The sequence below is a fragment of the Sarcophilus harrisii genome, chromosome X (assembly GCF_902635505.1).
Source record: "Sarcophilus harrisii chromosome X, mSarHar1.11, whole genome shotgun sequence".
Classification (NCBI taxonomy): Eukaryota; Metazoa; Chordata; class Mammalia; order Dasyuromorphia; family Dasyuridae; genus Sarcophilus; species Sarcophilus harrisii.
Genome location: NC_045432.1, coordinates 71,477,597 through 71,494,711, shown reverse-complemented (window position 1 = coordinate 71,494,711; position 17,115 = coordinate 71,477,597). Strand labels below are relative to the sequence as shown.

The following is a 17,115-nucleotide window of genomic DNA, read 5'->3' as shown; positions in this document are numbered from 1 at the left end:
GTATTTAGGGTCCTAGGGATGAAGATAGGCAGAGGTCTTTGCTAGAAGCCAACAGGGTATGTTCCAGGGCTCTCCTTTTTAACTCAAAAACTGGCTTTCAAAGCTCCTTCCCCACCATGTGGTAGGGAATCTGACGAGAAGGGAATGGATTCCCCAGGCGTAGCCAATGGACTCCCGGTACAATGCTCACTTAAGCAAGGGTTGGCTAAAGAGACGGGGTCCTTTATCCTGACTGTGTGTGATTCTGGCTTGTCACTTTGTGGGCAGCCGTGCTCCCCCACCCCATACTGCCTGGCTTGCAGAGCTGGCAGAAATGACTTCGGAAAACCAGGGGAAGATTTAAAGGACAAAGTCAGAGGAAGAGTAGGCTATCACTCTGTGCTTCATGGCTTGAGGGCCCTCCCAGAGAGCCCTCCTTTTTTCTGAGCCTATGGATGGTGTAACCACGTGCATGGTGCCAGGGAGGTCCCTTTCAGCCTTGATCTGACATTCACTGACTCCCCCCCCCCCCACCTCATCCCCTTGTTCTAAAGCTACTTGTTTCATCACAATTTTAAGGTCAGATCCCAGGGTGTTTGCCCAGGAAGGGTATGTTACAAGGACAACTTGACAGGCCTGGAAAGGTCAGAGGATCCAAACAGACAGAGAATAGTTAATAAACAAATTTATTCAGGGCTAGATTACAGATATAGACAGCACTCAGATTGGCTCCAAGATAGTCACTTGTAGCAGTAATGGAGTATGTCAACCTCTCCAGTCAGTCAGGGGTCCTCAGAGGAGTAAAAGACAAAGAGGCCGGTGACATTTCAGGCCGGTCAAAGTAATAGCCTCATAAACTTTTATTTGAAGTGGCCTTCTTCCTTCTAACTTCTCTTCCCCCAGGTCCCTGACATTCGATTAACCTGAAGTAAATAAGACAGGGTTCCTTCCCCCTGCTTCCCATTTTACAGACGAGGAAACTAAGGCTGCCATGGTCACAGAGCTAGTGTGAGGTAAAATATGAACCCAGACCTACTCTAGCAAACCTGAACCGGTGGGATATTTCTCTCTGCCTCACTTCTCTTCCCCCCCCCATAGGAAAAATTTAAATTTCTTATCAATCTGCTATAATTCAAAGCTGATAGTACCATCCAGTCAATGTTTTATTCACATTTTTTTCAGTGACATATTTAGGTGCATCTCAAAAAGTAAACACATAACATCAGAAGGCAATGCCTGTCCCAGAACAGTCTGCAACTTGCAAAACAATATTGGCCCTTATCACCTTTTAGAAATGATTATTTTACTCAATTGGGTTGTAATTACAAAGCTAGTCAGGTGGGAATTTGGCGGCCTTCTGCTCCAACCATCAGCTGCAAAGATTCCCCTTTGGGGTTTCATTTGTTGGACGCCAGGAACCACTTTCTGAGTGGCAGCAAGAAGGAGAAATGAGAAAATTTTCAAACAGATGCATCCAGTCAGAGAAGCTTCTTTTAGCTCTCGAATGCCACCGAGGCTGAGCCTTGAAATAAGGGAATTGGCTGTCATGGAACACAAAACCCAAACCTTCTGTGATTTCGGTGAAGGGGCTTTGCCAGAAGGGTTACGCCCCTTTCTGGGATTTTCAGAGTCTGAGATGGCTTCCCTCTCCCGCTGCCCCACTATGTCAAAGGCAGCTGCCCAACGCCAGGGAAGGGACGGGATTTCTAAAGCAGGGCCACTCGGCGCTTAAAAGAGCTTCTCCCTTAGTCCTTCCAAGATGGCAGGGACCTGCTTCCTCTGGGGAGGGGGTGGCTGGTGATTTGGAAACAAAGGCAGTTTTGAAAGCTTCCTCTGGTTCTACCAGCTCTATGGCTTTCACCCCTGCCTATGCATGGCACTCTCGCTTCCAGAAGCGCAACCTGGCAGGGACCTTTCTGGAGCAAGTATATGTGACGGGGGGAGGGGAGGGGACAGGGTTTGCACCCCTTGGGGCTAATCTGGCCTCCACTGGTCTACTCAAGTTGATCTTTGTCTGTCAAGGGCAGCCAAGTGAGCCCCCTTCAACTCAACAAAACCTCCACCCAGCTTTGGAGGCCCTGAAGCATCCGCTGCCTGGGCCCTGCCCGCTTGTGTTAATGTTTTCCCCGGGGGTGGGGGGGGAACCTCAAAGGGTCTTTCTGACCTGGCCCGGAACTTGGAAGTTTTTCTGCCGCCGGACAAGGAACTTGAAACCTAGAACTTGTAAGGGTGAGGGAGGCCCGGCCCGCAACACTCCCGCCATCACGTGGCTCTCGACTGCTTGGGGGGGGACATCCCGTTCTCGCGCCCCCGCCCCCCCCCCAGAGGCGCGTACCCTAACGGCTGCCTAAACTAAGTTAAACTAAGCTAAGCTAAGCGGAGGGCAGGGCAGCTCTGATATAGTGGGAGTAATGGCCCCTCGGGGCTACCTCAAAAAGCCATAGCCTAGTTTTGCCCCAAGGCCCGACGGGACAGAGTGGAGGGTGAGGCAGAGCGCCCCCTCCAGGAGCCCGCTCACTGAAATCTCGCGGACCCTTGCATTCTCCGCCCTCCGTCTGGTCACGTGCCCCCTGGCCCTCCCTGAACCCCAGGGGCTCTGGAAACCCCGGGGCTGATTGACAGGTCCCGCAGCCAGCCACGGAGGGAGGAGTCGGCGGCGGATGAAAGCGGAAAAGCGCTGAAGAGAGCCCGCCTCCCGTGCCTCCCTGTCACTCCCTCCTCAGTAGGCGTTGGTGCTGGCTGCTCGGAGCTGCAGCTCGACATCCTTTCACGTGCTCGGGCGGCCTGGGGCCTGCTAGGCGCGACAGCAAGGGGTGGAGCAGAAGCTTGAGGAGAAGAACGAGGGTCGTCCTTCCTTCTCGCTGGGCGCTAAGGACAAATCCCAGGTGGGTCTGCCCGAAGCCCCGGGCCCAAATGCGGCGCCTTCGGGGCCCCAGGGACCCCCCGGACGTGGGGACCGTGGGGACCGTGGGGCAAGGCCGCTGTTATTAGCCCATTTGGAGGGAGGGGTAGCTGAGGCCTGGGCCTCTTCAGACAATGAGTAACCCTGGCAGAGCGGACAGTAGGGGGTGCCATTCTTATCCCATTTGGAGGGAGGGGTAGCTGAGGCCCCCTGAGGCCTTGGGCTCTTTTGACAAATCGCAGGTGGGTCTGCCCGAAGCACCTGGAGCCCCCTGGTGCTGGGCAGGGTGGTGGGGCGCTATTCTTAGCCCATTTGGAGTGAGGAGTAGCTGAGGCCTGCTGAGGCCTCAGGCAGCTTAGGGCACCCCCTGGGCCAAGCGACACCTGTGGAGATTTTCTAACAGGGCCCCTCCGGCCGAGGCGGGGTGGCGGCGGCCCGTCCATATGACCGTATCTAACGGGACATCCTGGGTCGGCCATTCATTTGCCGACCCCCAGACACCGACCCTTTATTTCCCCAGGCCCTCCTTCTCTCAAATTCCTAGGTTCCTAGATTTGAGCTGATTGTTTCTAGTCTCTTGAGAAGTAATTCAGTGCCTGTAATGAAAATTGTCAGCATGGTTGTTCTTACTTTATCCAAGGTGAAAATATCACTTTAATCACTTTCAAGAAAATATGAACCTCTGTGTTTGCTCTCATTTAATAAGCCTGAAAGATAGAATTCACATTAATTTTTACATAATAAATATGGCAACTCCATAAAAAACTAAGTATTAAGAACCGAGCCCCCCAATCCATAATTCCTTTGGAACTACCTGTTACATCAAGATGAATGTCAGAGGAACTTTATGGTTATTGTTCTTAATGAAAAGATATTTTTCACGTTTCTAATGAGGACTTGATGATTGTGACTCATTCAGAAGTAAATGAGATCATGTCAGACTGATGGGATTATTAACAAATGCCTAGAAAAATATATTCCACATAAACAATGGGTGACTTTGCCCACTGAGTCATGAGGTACGGTTGACTCCCCCCCCCCTTATTTTGAGATGTGGGTTGATGGCACCCAAACTTTTCACATATTAATTACTATGTTGGAATAGACCAGTGCACGGGTCTGTGACCTGATGTCAGGGCGGTATCCCATATTATAACCAGGAACTAGGAGGCATTTCATGGGTACGGGCAGTGATCAAAAACAGAGATCACGGTTAACTAAAGAAACATTCTAGGTACAAACCAGGAGGCGGAAGCCCCGTGAGGAGAAGAATATGGGCAGGAAAATAAACATAACTAGCCCAATACAGAAAAAAGTGGTCCAAAAGCAGAAGGGAGCGCTCAAGTAGTGAGTGGTGTCCCTTGGGTGTGACCTTCAAAAAGGGATGCTTGGGTTGAATTAAGTTTGCCCATACCTTCTGTGATCAGGAGAAAGGGGAGAGAAGATAAAGAAGAGGAATATTGACAACTGTCCACTATGTTGTAAATCAACTTATTTGTCAATATGTCTCTTAGGATGTAAATTCTCTGAGAGTAGGTAATGAATCTTTCTTGATGGTTCGTTTATTCAATTATTTATTGAGCACTTAGCTAGGTACAATGCAAAGAAATCAGAGATATACATAGTGTTTAGAAGGAGAAGGGATTGGAGCAGCTGAATGGCACAATGGATAGAGCACTGCTGGCAAGTAAGGAGGACCTGAGCCTAAATGTGACCCTGGGTAAGTCACTTAACCCCAATTGCCTTTTTTCTCCCCCTCCCCCCCAAAAAAAAACAAACACCCAGAAGGGTTCATCTAATCCAGTCCCTTCATTTTACAAATGGGGAAACTGATATCCAGAAAGGAAGTCAAGGAAGTAGTTGTAGAGCTGGGATTTGAACCCAATTTCTTTGATTCCAAAACTAATATTCTTGTTGTTACTGTACGTGGCTCCCCTCTTATGTGATTCCGGCTCTGGTGTACTTACCACTAGCTGATCTATGTCTGAGTAAGATAGCAATACCTGGCACTGCTTGAAAGGTGCATACCAATTCCAATAGACTTGGGATGGAAAGTGCCAGGCCCATACAGAGACAACTATGGAGACTGAATGTGGATCAAAGCATAGTATTTTCACCTTTTTGTTGTTGTTTTTTTCATATTTTCCCCTTTTTGATCTGATTTTTCTTGTGAAGCATGATGAATATGAAATTATGTTTAGAATAATTGCACATATTTAACCTATATCAGATTGCTTGTTGTCTGGGGGGGGGGAGAAGGAGAAAAATTTAGAACACAAGGTTGTGCAAAGGTCAGTGCTGAAAACTGCCTTTGCATGTATTTGGATAAATAAAATAATATTAACAAAGGAAAAAATGCCATATAACTCTTTTCAATAATACAACAATTCAAGGCAATTAAAATATACTTGGGATAGAAAGTGCCATCATAATCCAGAGATATAACTATGGAAACTGAACATTGATTAAAGCATAGTATTTTTATCTTTTTTTTTTTGTTTGTGTTTTCTTTCATGTGTTATACCCCCCCCTCCCTTTGATCTGACTTTTCTTGTGCATCATGATGAATATGGAAATGTGTTTAGAAGAATTGCTGGTGCTTAACACATATCAGATTGCTTGCTGTCTTGGGGAGGGGAAAGGGAGAGGGAGAAAAATTATAGAACACAAAGATTTGAAAAGGTAGATGTTGAAAACTATTTACATGGCTTTGGAAAAATAAACTACTATTAAAAATAAAAAAGAAAATGCTATACAATTCTTTTCAACAGTGCAGAGATTCAAGTCAATTCCAATAGACTTGGGATGGAAAACACCATCCACATCCAGACAGAATATGGAAATCGATTGTAGACCAAAGCAAAATATTTTTTTTGTTGCTGTTGTTGGTTTTGCTTGTTTTTTTTCTTGATCTTTTTTTTTCCACTTTTGATCTGATTTTTTCTTGCATGACATGACAAATATGGAAATGTGTTTAAAAGGATTACACACTGTCTTGGAGAAGGGGAGAAGTAAGGGAAAGAGAGAAAAATTTGCAACACAAAGTTTTGCAAAGGTAAATGTTGCAAATATCTTTGTCTGGATTTGGAAAAATAAACTATTGTTAATTTTTTTAAAAAAAGAAGAAAAGAGCTTACAATTCTTTTGAACAATACAATGCTTCAAGGTAATTCCAATAGACTTGGAGGGGAAAATAGCATCTACATCCAGAGAGAATATGGAGACTGAATGTAGATCAAAGCATAATATTTTCACTTTTTGTTGCTGTGGTTTGTTTCATTGGTTTTTATTTTTTATGTTTTTCACTTTTGCTTTGATTTTTGTTGCACAACATGAGAAATATGGAAATGTGTTTAAAAGGATTACATATCTTTAACTTATTTTGCTTGCTGTCTTGCAGAAGGGGAGAAGTAAGGAAGGGGGGAGAAAACTTTAAAACAGAAAAATTGCAACATTACAAAAATGAATGTTGAACTTAAGTTGCTATTAAAAAGAATAAATGTCATACAATTCTTTTCAACAGTGCAGTGATATTCCAGAAAGAATATGGAGACTGAATGTGGATTAAAATTTTATATTTTCACCTTTTTTGTTGCTTTTGTTTACTTGGTTTTTTTTTTCTTTCTTGTACTTTTGTTACTTTCGATCTGATTTTTCTTGCACAACTTGACAAATATGGAAATGTGTTTGAAAGGTTTGCATATATTTAACTTATATCAGATTGCTTGCTGTCTTGAAGGTGAGAAGTAAGGGAAGGAGGGAGAAAAATTTGGAACACCAAGTTTTACAAAAGTGAATGTTGAAAATAAATTACCATTCAGAATTTAAAAAAGAGAAAAAAAATCTGTACTTTTCTTTTCAGCAGTGAGTAAAAGCATTTCCAGTAGACTTGGGATGGAAAATACCACCCACATCCACAGAGAATATAGAAACTGAATGTGGATCAAAACATAATATTTTCACCTTTTTTTTGTTGCCTGTTTATTTGTTTTTTTTTTTTTTTTGTACTTTTGTCACTTTTGATCTGATATTTCTTGCACAACATGACAGATATGGAAATGTGTTTAAAAGGATTACATATATTTAACTTATCTCGGGTTGCTTGCAGTCTTGGAGAAGTGTAAGGGAAGGAAGAAGAAAAATTTGGAACAGTTTTACAAAAATGAATGTTGAAAATAAATTACTATTAAAAAGAAAAAAGAAAAAAATGCCATACAGTTTTTTTCAGCAAGGCAGTGATTAAAAGCATTTCCAGTAGACTTGGGATGGAAAATAACATCCACATCCAGAGAGAATATGGAAACTGAATGTGGATCAAAGCTTAATATTTTCACCTTTTTTGTTGCTGTTGTTTGTATCCTTTTTTTTTCTTTCTTACACTTTTGTCACTTTTGATCTGATTTTGCTTGCACAATATGACAAATATGGAAATGTGTTTAAAAGGATTACACATATTTAACTTATATCACATTGCTTACTGTCTTGGAGAAGGGAAGAAGTAAGGGAAAGAGAAAAATTTGGAACACAAAGTTTTGCAAAGGTAAATATTGCAAATATTTTGCATGGATTTGGAAAATAAATTATTGTTAAAAATAAAAAAAAGAAGAAAAGAACTTACAGTTCTTTTGAACAATACAGTGATTAAAGTCAATTCCAGTAGACTTGGGATGGAAAATGTCATCCACATTCAGAGAGAATATGGAGACTTGAATGTGGATCAAACCATAACATTTTCACTTTTTGTTGCTGTTGTTTGTTTCCTTGCTTTTTATTTTTTGTCTTGTGTTTTTCACTTTTGCTTTAATTTTTGTTGCACAACATGACAAATATGGAAATGTGCTTAAAAGGATTACATATCTTTAACTTATATTGCTTGCTGTCTTGCAGAAGGGGAGAAATAAGGGAAGGAGGGAGAAAAGTTTTGCAAAGTCGAATATTGAAAATATCTTTGCATGGATTTGGAAAAATAAATTATTATGAAAAATAAAAAAAGAAACAAAATGCCATACAATTCTTTTCAACAATGTAGTGATTCAAGGCAATTCCTAGTAGACTTGGGATGGAAAATACCATCGACATCCAGGGAGAATATGGAGACTGAATGTGGATTAAAGCATATTTTCACCTTTTTTGTTGCTGTTGTTTGTTTACTTGCTTTTTTTTTCTTTCTTGTGTGTTTTTTTTTTCACTTTTGATCTGATTTTTCTTGCACATCATGATAAGTATGGAAATATGTTGACAAGAATTACACATATTTAAGCTGTATCAGTTTGCTACTGTCTTGGGGAGGGGGTGAGAGGTAACCAAATTTGGAACGCAAAGTTTTGCAAATGTGAGTGTTGAAAACTATCTTTGCATGTATTTGGAAAAATTAATTACTATTAAAATTTTTAAAAAGAAACCAAATGCCATACAGTTTTTTCAACAGTGCAGTGATTCAAGTCAGTTCCAGTAGTCTTGGGATGGAAAATACCATTCACATCCAGAAAGCGTACGGATACTGAATGTGGATCAAAGCATAATATTTTTAACATTTTTGTTGCTGTTTGTTTTTTTATCATGCTTTTTTCACTTTTGATTTGATTTTTCTTGCACAACATGACAAATATGGAAATCTGTTGAAAAGAATTATGTATATTTAACTTATATCAAATTGCTTGCTGTTTTGGAGAAGGAGAAAAGGGTCAAGGAGGGAGACAATTTTGGCACACAGTTTTGCAAAGGTTAATTTTGAAAACTATCTTTGCATGGATTTGGAAAAATAAAACACTTTTTTAAAAATGCCATATAACTTTTCTTTAGAGCAGTGATTCAAGGCAATTCCAATATATTTGAGATGGAAAATGCAATTCACTTCCTGAAAGAGAATTATAAAGATTGAATGTGGATCAAAGCATATTTTCACCTTTTTTTGGTTTGTTTTTTCATATGTTTTTGCCCTTTGATCTGATTTTTCTTGTGTAGCATGACAAATATGGAAATATGTTGACAAGAATTGCATATATTTAACCTGTATCATTTTGCTGCTGTCTGGGGGAGGAGGCGAGAGGGGAAAAAAATCTTAGAACACAAATTTTTGTATACTTGGAAAATAAATTACTATTAAATTTTTTTAAAAAAGAAAGAAAATGCCATACAATTCTTTTCAACAATTCAGTGATTCAAGACAATTCTAGTAGTCTTGGGATGGAAAATACCATCCACATCCAGACAGAATATGAATACTGAATGTGGATCAAAGCATAATATTTTTAACTTTTTTGTTGCGTTTGTTTGTTTACTTGTTTTTTTTCTTATAGTTTTTTTCCATTTTTGATTTGATTTTTCTTGCACAACATGACAAATATCAAAATATGTTTAGAAGGATTACACATATTTAACTTAGATGGCTTTGCTGTCTTGGCAAAGGGGAGAAGCAAGCGAAGGAGGGAGAAAAATTTGGAACACAAAATTTTTCAAAAGTGAATGCTGCAAGATAATACAATCATCAATTCTGATGGACGTGGCTCTCTTCAACAATGAAATGAATTGTTCAGTGATGAAGAGAACCATCTACACACAGAGAGAGGACTGTGGGAACTGAGTGTGGTTCACAACATGGTACTTGCACTCTTTTTGTTTTTGTTTGCTTGCATTTTATTTTGCTTCTCTTTTTTTAAAAAAAACTGGTTTGATTTGATTTTTCCTCTGCAGCACGATCATTGTATAAATATGTATGCATATATTGGATTTAACATCTATTTCTACCATGTTTAACATATATTGGACTACTTGCCATCTAGGGGAGGGTGTGGGGGAAGGAGGGGAAATTGGAACACTAGGGTTTTACAAGGGCTAATGTTAAAGAATTGTCCACACATATGTGTTTTGAAAAATAAAATGCTTTAATAAAAAATGAATGTTGAAAACTATCTTTATATGTATTTGGAAAAACAAAATAGTAATTAAAATAAATAAACATCAAAAAAAAAAAAAAAAAGGAAAATGCAATGCAAATAGTTTCCTTTTAAAGCAACTCTTGAGTTCCCATCCATGGACTCCTTTTTGGGATAAAGGAAAGATTTATGTCACCTTGTTGGATTAAGTCTTATAATCAACTGAATTAAATTCTGTAGGGCCTAAAAATGAAAGTTTAAACATTCTAAGATAGACTGTAATTTACTTTGGTATTATGTAGTGCAACTTTTCAGTTGTTCAGCAATTTTTTGTTGTGTCCAACCCTTTGAGACCCTAGTTGGGGTTTTCTTGGCAAAGATACTGCTCTGGTTTGCCATTCCTCCTCCAGCTTGTTATAGACGGGAGGGAACTAAAGCAAACAGGGTAAAGAGACTTGGCCAGGGTCACACAGGTAGGAAATGTCTGAGGTCAGATTTGAAGTCAGAGATATGATTCTTCCTTATTGCAGGTATGGTGCTACCTATCAATCTCTCTAAATTGCTATATTGGTTAAATAACTAGAGATGTTTAGCTGGAGAAGCAGTCTCCTGGGGGACCTGAGAATTGTTTTCACATATCTGAAGGGTTGACATATGGAAGAGAAATTATGCTTGTCCTGCTTGTTAGCACAAAGCAGAGAGATGGAGGTAATGGGTGGAACTTGCAAAAAGACAAATTTCTTTTTGGTGCTGGGAAATCCTTTTTAACAATTAGAGCTGCCCACACATGGGATGAATTGCTTAGAGAAATATGGGGTTGCTCTTCGTGACAGTCTTCTAGCAGAACCTGGATAGTCACTTGCTACACATATTCCAGGCAAACTTCATAAACTGTGAGTCATGACCCCATATATGGTCTTGTAACTGAATGTATGAGTTGCAAAATTCTGATTTATTATCAGTAAATTAATTTTGAATATCTATTTTCTGTATGTATATACCCAGGGTTACATAAACATTTCTCAGGCAAAAAGGGGTCGGGGTGGGAAACCTTTAAGAAACTTTGTTCTAGGGAGTTTAAGTAAATCCCAGTTTTATGGATATCTTTTTTTTTTATTACCATCTTCATTTTGTAATATCTCTCTCCTTTCCCCTATCCAGTGAACTATCCCTTGTAACAGATTTAAAGAGGAAGAGGGGAGGAAAACAGTTCAACAAAAATTAACTAATACATCAACCATGTCTGAATGCATAATGCATAAATATGCAGTATTAACACACTTATAATCCCCTACCCCCACCTCAGCAAAGCAGGATGGGGGCTTATTCAGCTTTTCCTTGGAATCGGGATAATTATGCAGCATTCTGTTGGTTTTTTTCCTTCTTTTTTTGTTCTTTTAGCAATTCCTTTTTGTGTATGGATTAAACTAGATAGTTGCTGAGGTGTCTTCTGGCTAAAAATGTGTTCCCCTTTAACATCATTCAGTACTGTCAGTTCAGAGGCCTCCCTTTGTGAATGAATTTCAGCAAGGAGACTTCTGTGACTTGGGTGAATTTTAGCTCTAGCTAGAAATTATAATGCATGGAGGGGAGGTAAATTTTTGAGCAGCTGTTTCAGACTGCTGTGTATTGGGAAGTCATCTTCAGTCAAAGCTCCACAGGATTCCTCTCTGAAAAAAGATTTTAATCTTTGCTTGGCACAAGAGTCACAAGCAATCCCTACCAAAACACATGACTAACTGGTTTTCGCAATGGCCAGAAACACATCTCTGTTCAAATCACTTGTTTGAACTAGGTTTGGTTTTACTGCGGGAAAAAATTTCCCTAATTTTTTTTTGAAGGAAGAGAAGATAGGATTTTCATCTAGACTGTTCATATGTAAAAAGTTATTTGATATTTTAAAGAAGATCATAGCTCTGTAAAATGCCAGTTCCTAGATGAAATCCATTTCTCTGTAAGAAAAATTACTTAAATTCTCACCATGAAATGGGGACAATGTATTGCGTATGTTATTGGACAATAAATGTGCAAACCCTTACTATTTTATACAGGTGGTATTTGGCATTTCTAACAGTCGTGTCTGGAAATAGGAGCAGAACCATAATTGGGGCGAAGCAATCAGCATGAATTAAGAGTGTCTTGGCAGCACTTTTAGTCTTTTTCCAGTATAGTTGCAAAAAGATTAGTAACTGCTTAGAGATAATAATTAGTTAAATTCAGAATCTCTAAGAATGCTAGCGTGAGATTCCCCTCATATAAGGGCATGTTTTTTTCTACTTGCCTTTGGCTCAGACATTCCAGATTCTGGAGAGAAATAACCACCCACTTTTTGGACTAAACCTTTTATGTCATATTTTTACTCTTTGTAGGTACTCTTCACCAGAAACAATTGGGTCTTTGGATAAAGTTCCCTGTAAGCTGTGAGACTATGGTTGAGCAGGGGTATCTCAAGTCCTAGGCTGGCCATTGCATCCCATAAATCGGGTCCTGGGTGTGAGCAACAATATCAGTATCCCCCCATTCCGGATCCAGAACTATCAGTGGCTTTTAGGCCAGCCTGACCCTTACAAGCAAGCATGGGAGGGGCCTTGGAAGAGATTCATTTACTTCACAGTTTAGCCTAAGGTGGGCCCTGATGATGAAACTCCATTTTAGTTTGGAAGCAACACTTTAGGAGACAAGAGATCTAAAGATTTTTTTTTCACTGTGGTTTTTAAAATTATCATCTTGGGAATAATATCATATCTGTTGTGTATGTGAGGAGTAAAGCCATACTAGCCAAATTGTAGAAATCTGCTTTTATGTAAAAACAAACAATAAAGCTGCTGTATAGATAGTCAGGGTGGCCTGAAATCCCTGTTAATGTTGGACCCCATGGAGTAAGTCAGCCAACTGTGAAGCAGAATCAGAACAGAGCCAAAATTGACCTTGAAGGCCGTTGGAAATGTAACCCAGAGAGGTTAAATGACTTTTGCCCAGGGTCACATAGGTAGTAGATGCCCGGGGCAGGATTTAAACTAATCTTCCTGCCTCTGCCTTGCCTTCTTGGACTTGGGAACTTTTAGTTTGGAACTGGGGAGTCTACTTCCAATGCATCTGCTGCTGGGAGAGCACTTAATGGGACTGTGGAATGGTGGTAGGATTAGCCTGACTTTCAGCTTAGTAAAATCAGAATTTTTAGAATGGAACTGTAATTGCTTGGACTTCTTTTGTGTTAAGACCTCTTCCTATTCATCTTGATCTAAATCACATCCCTGCTACGGTTCAGTTTGACATCTTGCTCCCAATCCGTCACTTTCAACCCCAACTCATTTCCAATGTGGAGTTGACTAGAGGCTTAGAAATGATGCCCGCCATTTGTCTATCTCATGTCTGGTTCTTTCCTTGCCTCTTTGCAATTTTTTTATGCTGTTCGGGGGGAAGAAATCCTGGTCTTCACTCCTCCCTGTAGTGCCTCACAACCCACAGGGCCCACATCCATCCTATCTGTTTTCATTCACACAGACTCAGTTTCCCAGGACAAAGGCTGGTGTTTCATCAGAATTCAGCTGCCTCCTCCTGTTGCTTTCATTTACTTTATTGTGGTCATTGTGTCTACTTTTCTACTGGTTTTGCTTCATTCACTCTTTGTCATCTCATAGGAGCCTTCCTGTGTTTCTCTGAATTCCTCCTGTTTCTTCTTTCTTTCTTTTTTAAATTTTTTTATTTTTTTATTTAATAGCCTTTTATTTACAGGATATATGCATGGGTAACTTTACAGCATTGACAATTGCCAAACCTCTTGTTCCAATTTTTCACCTCTTACCCCCCACCCCCTCCCCCAGATGGCAGGATGACCAGTAGATGTTAAGTACATTAAAATATAAATTAGATACACAATAAGTATACATGACCAAAACGTTATTTTGCTGTACAGAAAGAATCAGACTCTGGAATATTGTACAATTAGCTTGTGAAGGAAATCAAAAATGCATGTGGGCATAAATGTAGGGATTGGGAATTCAATGTAATGGTTTTTAGTCATCTCCCAGAGTTCTTTCTCTGGGCGTAGCTGGTTCAGTTCATTACTGCTCCATTGGAAATGATTTGGTTGATCTCATTGCTGAGGATGGCCAGGTCCATCAGAACTGGCCATCATATAGTATTGTTGTTGAAGTATATAATGATCTCCTGGTCCTGCTCATTTCAGTCAGCATCAGTTCGTGTAAGTCTCTCCAGGCCTTTCTGAAATCATCCTGTTGGTCATTTCTTACAGAACAGTAACTAACCCTAACCCTGTTTCTTCTTTCTTACAGTACAGTAATATTCCATTCCATTAACCTAAAATATGCTCAACTCTTTCCCAGTCAATGGGCTCCAAATTTGTTTCCAGTTTTCTGCTGTCTCAAAAAGTGCTGCTGTGAATATTTTGTAAAATGAGACCTTATGAGACCTTACTTTTTAATTGTGTCCTTGGGGTAGGGGCTTGTAGGTCTCACAAAGTTTAAATACAGATGTTACTACCAATATTAAAGGGTAGTGCTAATGACTGTGTGTGTGTGTGTGTGTGTGTGTGAGAGAGAGAGAGAGAGACAGAGAGAGAGACAGAGAGACAGAGACAAACCTGATGTATGACCTGTGTGCCATGGGGGAATAAAACTAGAACAGAGCTTGCACCCTGAGTACACTGCTGCCTCTTTGACTTAACTTCCAAAGAGCTGTCCCATTTCCAAGCACAGCGTGCCCAGCTGCTCTTTCTGTGTCTTCTGCTTTCCTATCTTCACAGTTGAAATAGTTTGTTGTCATTTAGTCTTTTCAATCATGTCTGACTCTCTGTAACTCCATTTGGGATCTTAGCAAAGATACTAGAGTTGTTGGCCATTTCCTCCTGCTGACTTTACAGGTGAGGAAACTGACACCCACAGAATAAGTGACTGCCCAGGATCACACAGCGAGGAAGTGTCTGAGGCTGGATTTGAATTAAGGAAGCCATGATGGCTTAGTGGAGCCTCAAGTCATTTCTTCTTCTCATCCTGTTTGCAGTTGTCCCTTCACTTTGCCAGTGAGATTACCTATCCCTGAGCATTGTTTTGATGTTGGTAGATTGACTGTTTTTTGGGATCTTGTTAGTGATTATCTTTTCTGCCATTCAGAGTTCAGTAGGATTTAGTCATGTCATTGATGACTTAGCTTAGGAAGAAAAATGGAAGAGAGCAGGGCTAGGGTTATTATAGACCCTAATAGAGCTCAGAGATGATCTCAGCTCTTCCCATCTTCAGTTTGGCTTGTAATATGCTGCCATGGTGACAGCACCATTTTATCACCAATCCTAATCCCATGGTGTAAGCTTCCCCAGAGGACGCTGACTTTCTTCATGTGACTCTTGACTTCCTTTGTAAGTGGGACTTCCTCAGTGTCAGGTAGTATGCTGCTTAGGGGATTGAATTCAGTGACAGAATTGGCTCTGATTTTGGCTGATGGGGTTCCATTTAGGGGCATGGAGGAGAGTGTGTGTGGTGGTTGGTGAAGGACTATAGTGGTAAAGGCAGGGATTCCCTGGGATGGCCTGTTACTCATTTTTTTCATTGTTTTCTAAATCTGTAGTGCTTTCCACTCTTTCCAGATGTTTGGATTGGTCCATGAGTATTTGCCTATATTATCTTCCACACTCTTTAAGCTGAGAATTAGGGAAGGCCATGTGTGTGTTGGCAGATTGTGAAGTAGTCAGAACAGATATAATACCATTTTTTCTCCCAAATTCTGACATGGGCACAGGCAGGACTTGGGCATGGTAGCAAGGAATGATGCAGCATGTCCCTTGACCACTTCTGTAAGTCAATGTGATAACATTCTCGACCAGGATTTCTGCTCTCTCTATACCATGGTCCTGAGGGAGTCTGGTTCTTTCACGAGGTGTTATACAAAAGTAGTTAGTTATATGTGCACGTTGCCTCTTGGACTTGGGGTGCTGATTTTTGCAAAGAATGAGAATCACATTTTAATACCCTTGTCTCTAGCCTTAAGTTTGCCCTAAGTACATCTATAGAATGAATGGAGATTAAATGAGACACCATCTGTTTCACCCTCAGTGTTCTTTCCACTTGGACCTGAACACAACTGATCTGACTTTTGTGGTGGTAGCTCTTGTATTTTAGTGGGCTACTCAGGGCCAGTTCACTTGCTTCATTCCTTTCAGAGCCCAGGTCAGCAGGTGGGCTATATTGCTTTGCTAAGGTCAACAAAGGGCAGTACGAAGAAGTTGTCCCCGCTCCCCTCTCTGTTCGGTGAAGAGCCTACACACCATACTTTGTGGTACCCTAAAGCCATGCTCTGAGCGCATGAATGCGTAGGTAATGATGTTTCACGGCATCCCATTCCAGACGACTGCTAGATTTCTGCAGGCATTGAGCTCTCTTGCTGAAATTGTTAAGCAGCAAAATCTTTTGAAATGTCAGATGACTTAAATTGCACAAGACCTAAAAGATGAAAAGAACAGCTTCGCCATTTTACTGTCCCAAGAATTCCTCCTCCACAAGAGAATGTGCCTCCTTACCGGCTGAGCATGCGGCTTTCTGTTACAGCTCAGAGCGAGGTCCTAATGATTCATTATTGATGGAAAAATTTGCCAACACGGTCATTAAGATGATATCGTGGGTCCCTCTTGTATTTCATAGAGTCATCAAATTTAGTTTGATTTCTTTGGCGATGCTAATGATTTAGCTTATATATTTGGATGTCTCACATATGTGTCTTTTCAAACTCCCGGACCAGGTACCATCTTGCCTGGAGCATCTCTGTCAATTTCAAAGAAGTCACAAAAAAGCAGCAAAAATTCTTCAAAGACTTCTGTAAGAATCTCCTCTAAGGCCTAGCCCTTTCCCCTGCCTTACTCAGGAGCAAGCTGTATCCTCAGGGCTCTGCTTCTCCTTCTAACAGCAAACACACACCCTTGCCTCACTACATAACATGCATTACAAATGAAGGCAGAGAGAAAAGGGCTCTATTTCCACCCTTTCTAACTCTGTGACCTCCTGGATTTTGGACCCTGTTGGATTGACTTTTCCTGCCCTAGCTCACTTCCCTACTTCGACTTCTTATGTTAATGAGATGTGGCACCTCTCTGATCTTCCCAGCTCCATCTGTCCCTTCTAGACCTCCAGTATCTTCTGGGTCCCTTTTGAGTAGCCTAGGTTTTGATTCCAATTCCCTTCCCTCCTAGCTTCTGATCTGATGTGACGGCCTCTGTGGGCCACTCCTTGTGAGGGTCAGGAATATTAGCTTGATTTCGACAGTCCTTCAGAAAATTGCTCGTGCTCTTCTTTTGGAAGGGTAGAGAGACTTAGGTCAAGAAATAGTCTAGTTTTGGTGACTGGAAATTGG

At 40.8% G+C, this 17,115-nt stretch overlaps 1 pseudogene; it reads left to right on the top strand.

Moving 5' to 3' along the window:
• Positions 1–2,892: 2,892 nt before the first annotated feature.
• LOC100920857 overlaps positions 2,893–17,115 on the top strand; it is a 100,259-nt pseudogene continuing 86,036 nt past the window's right edge.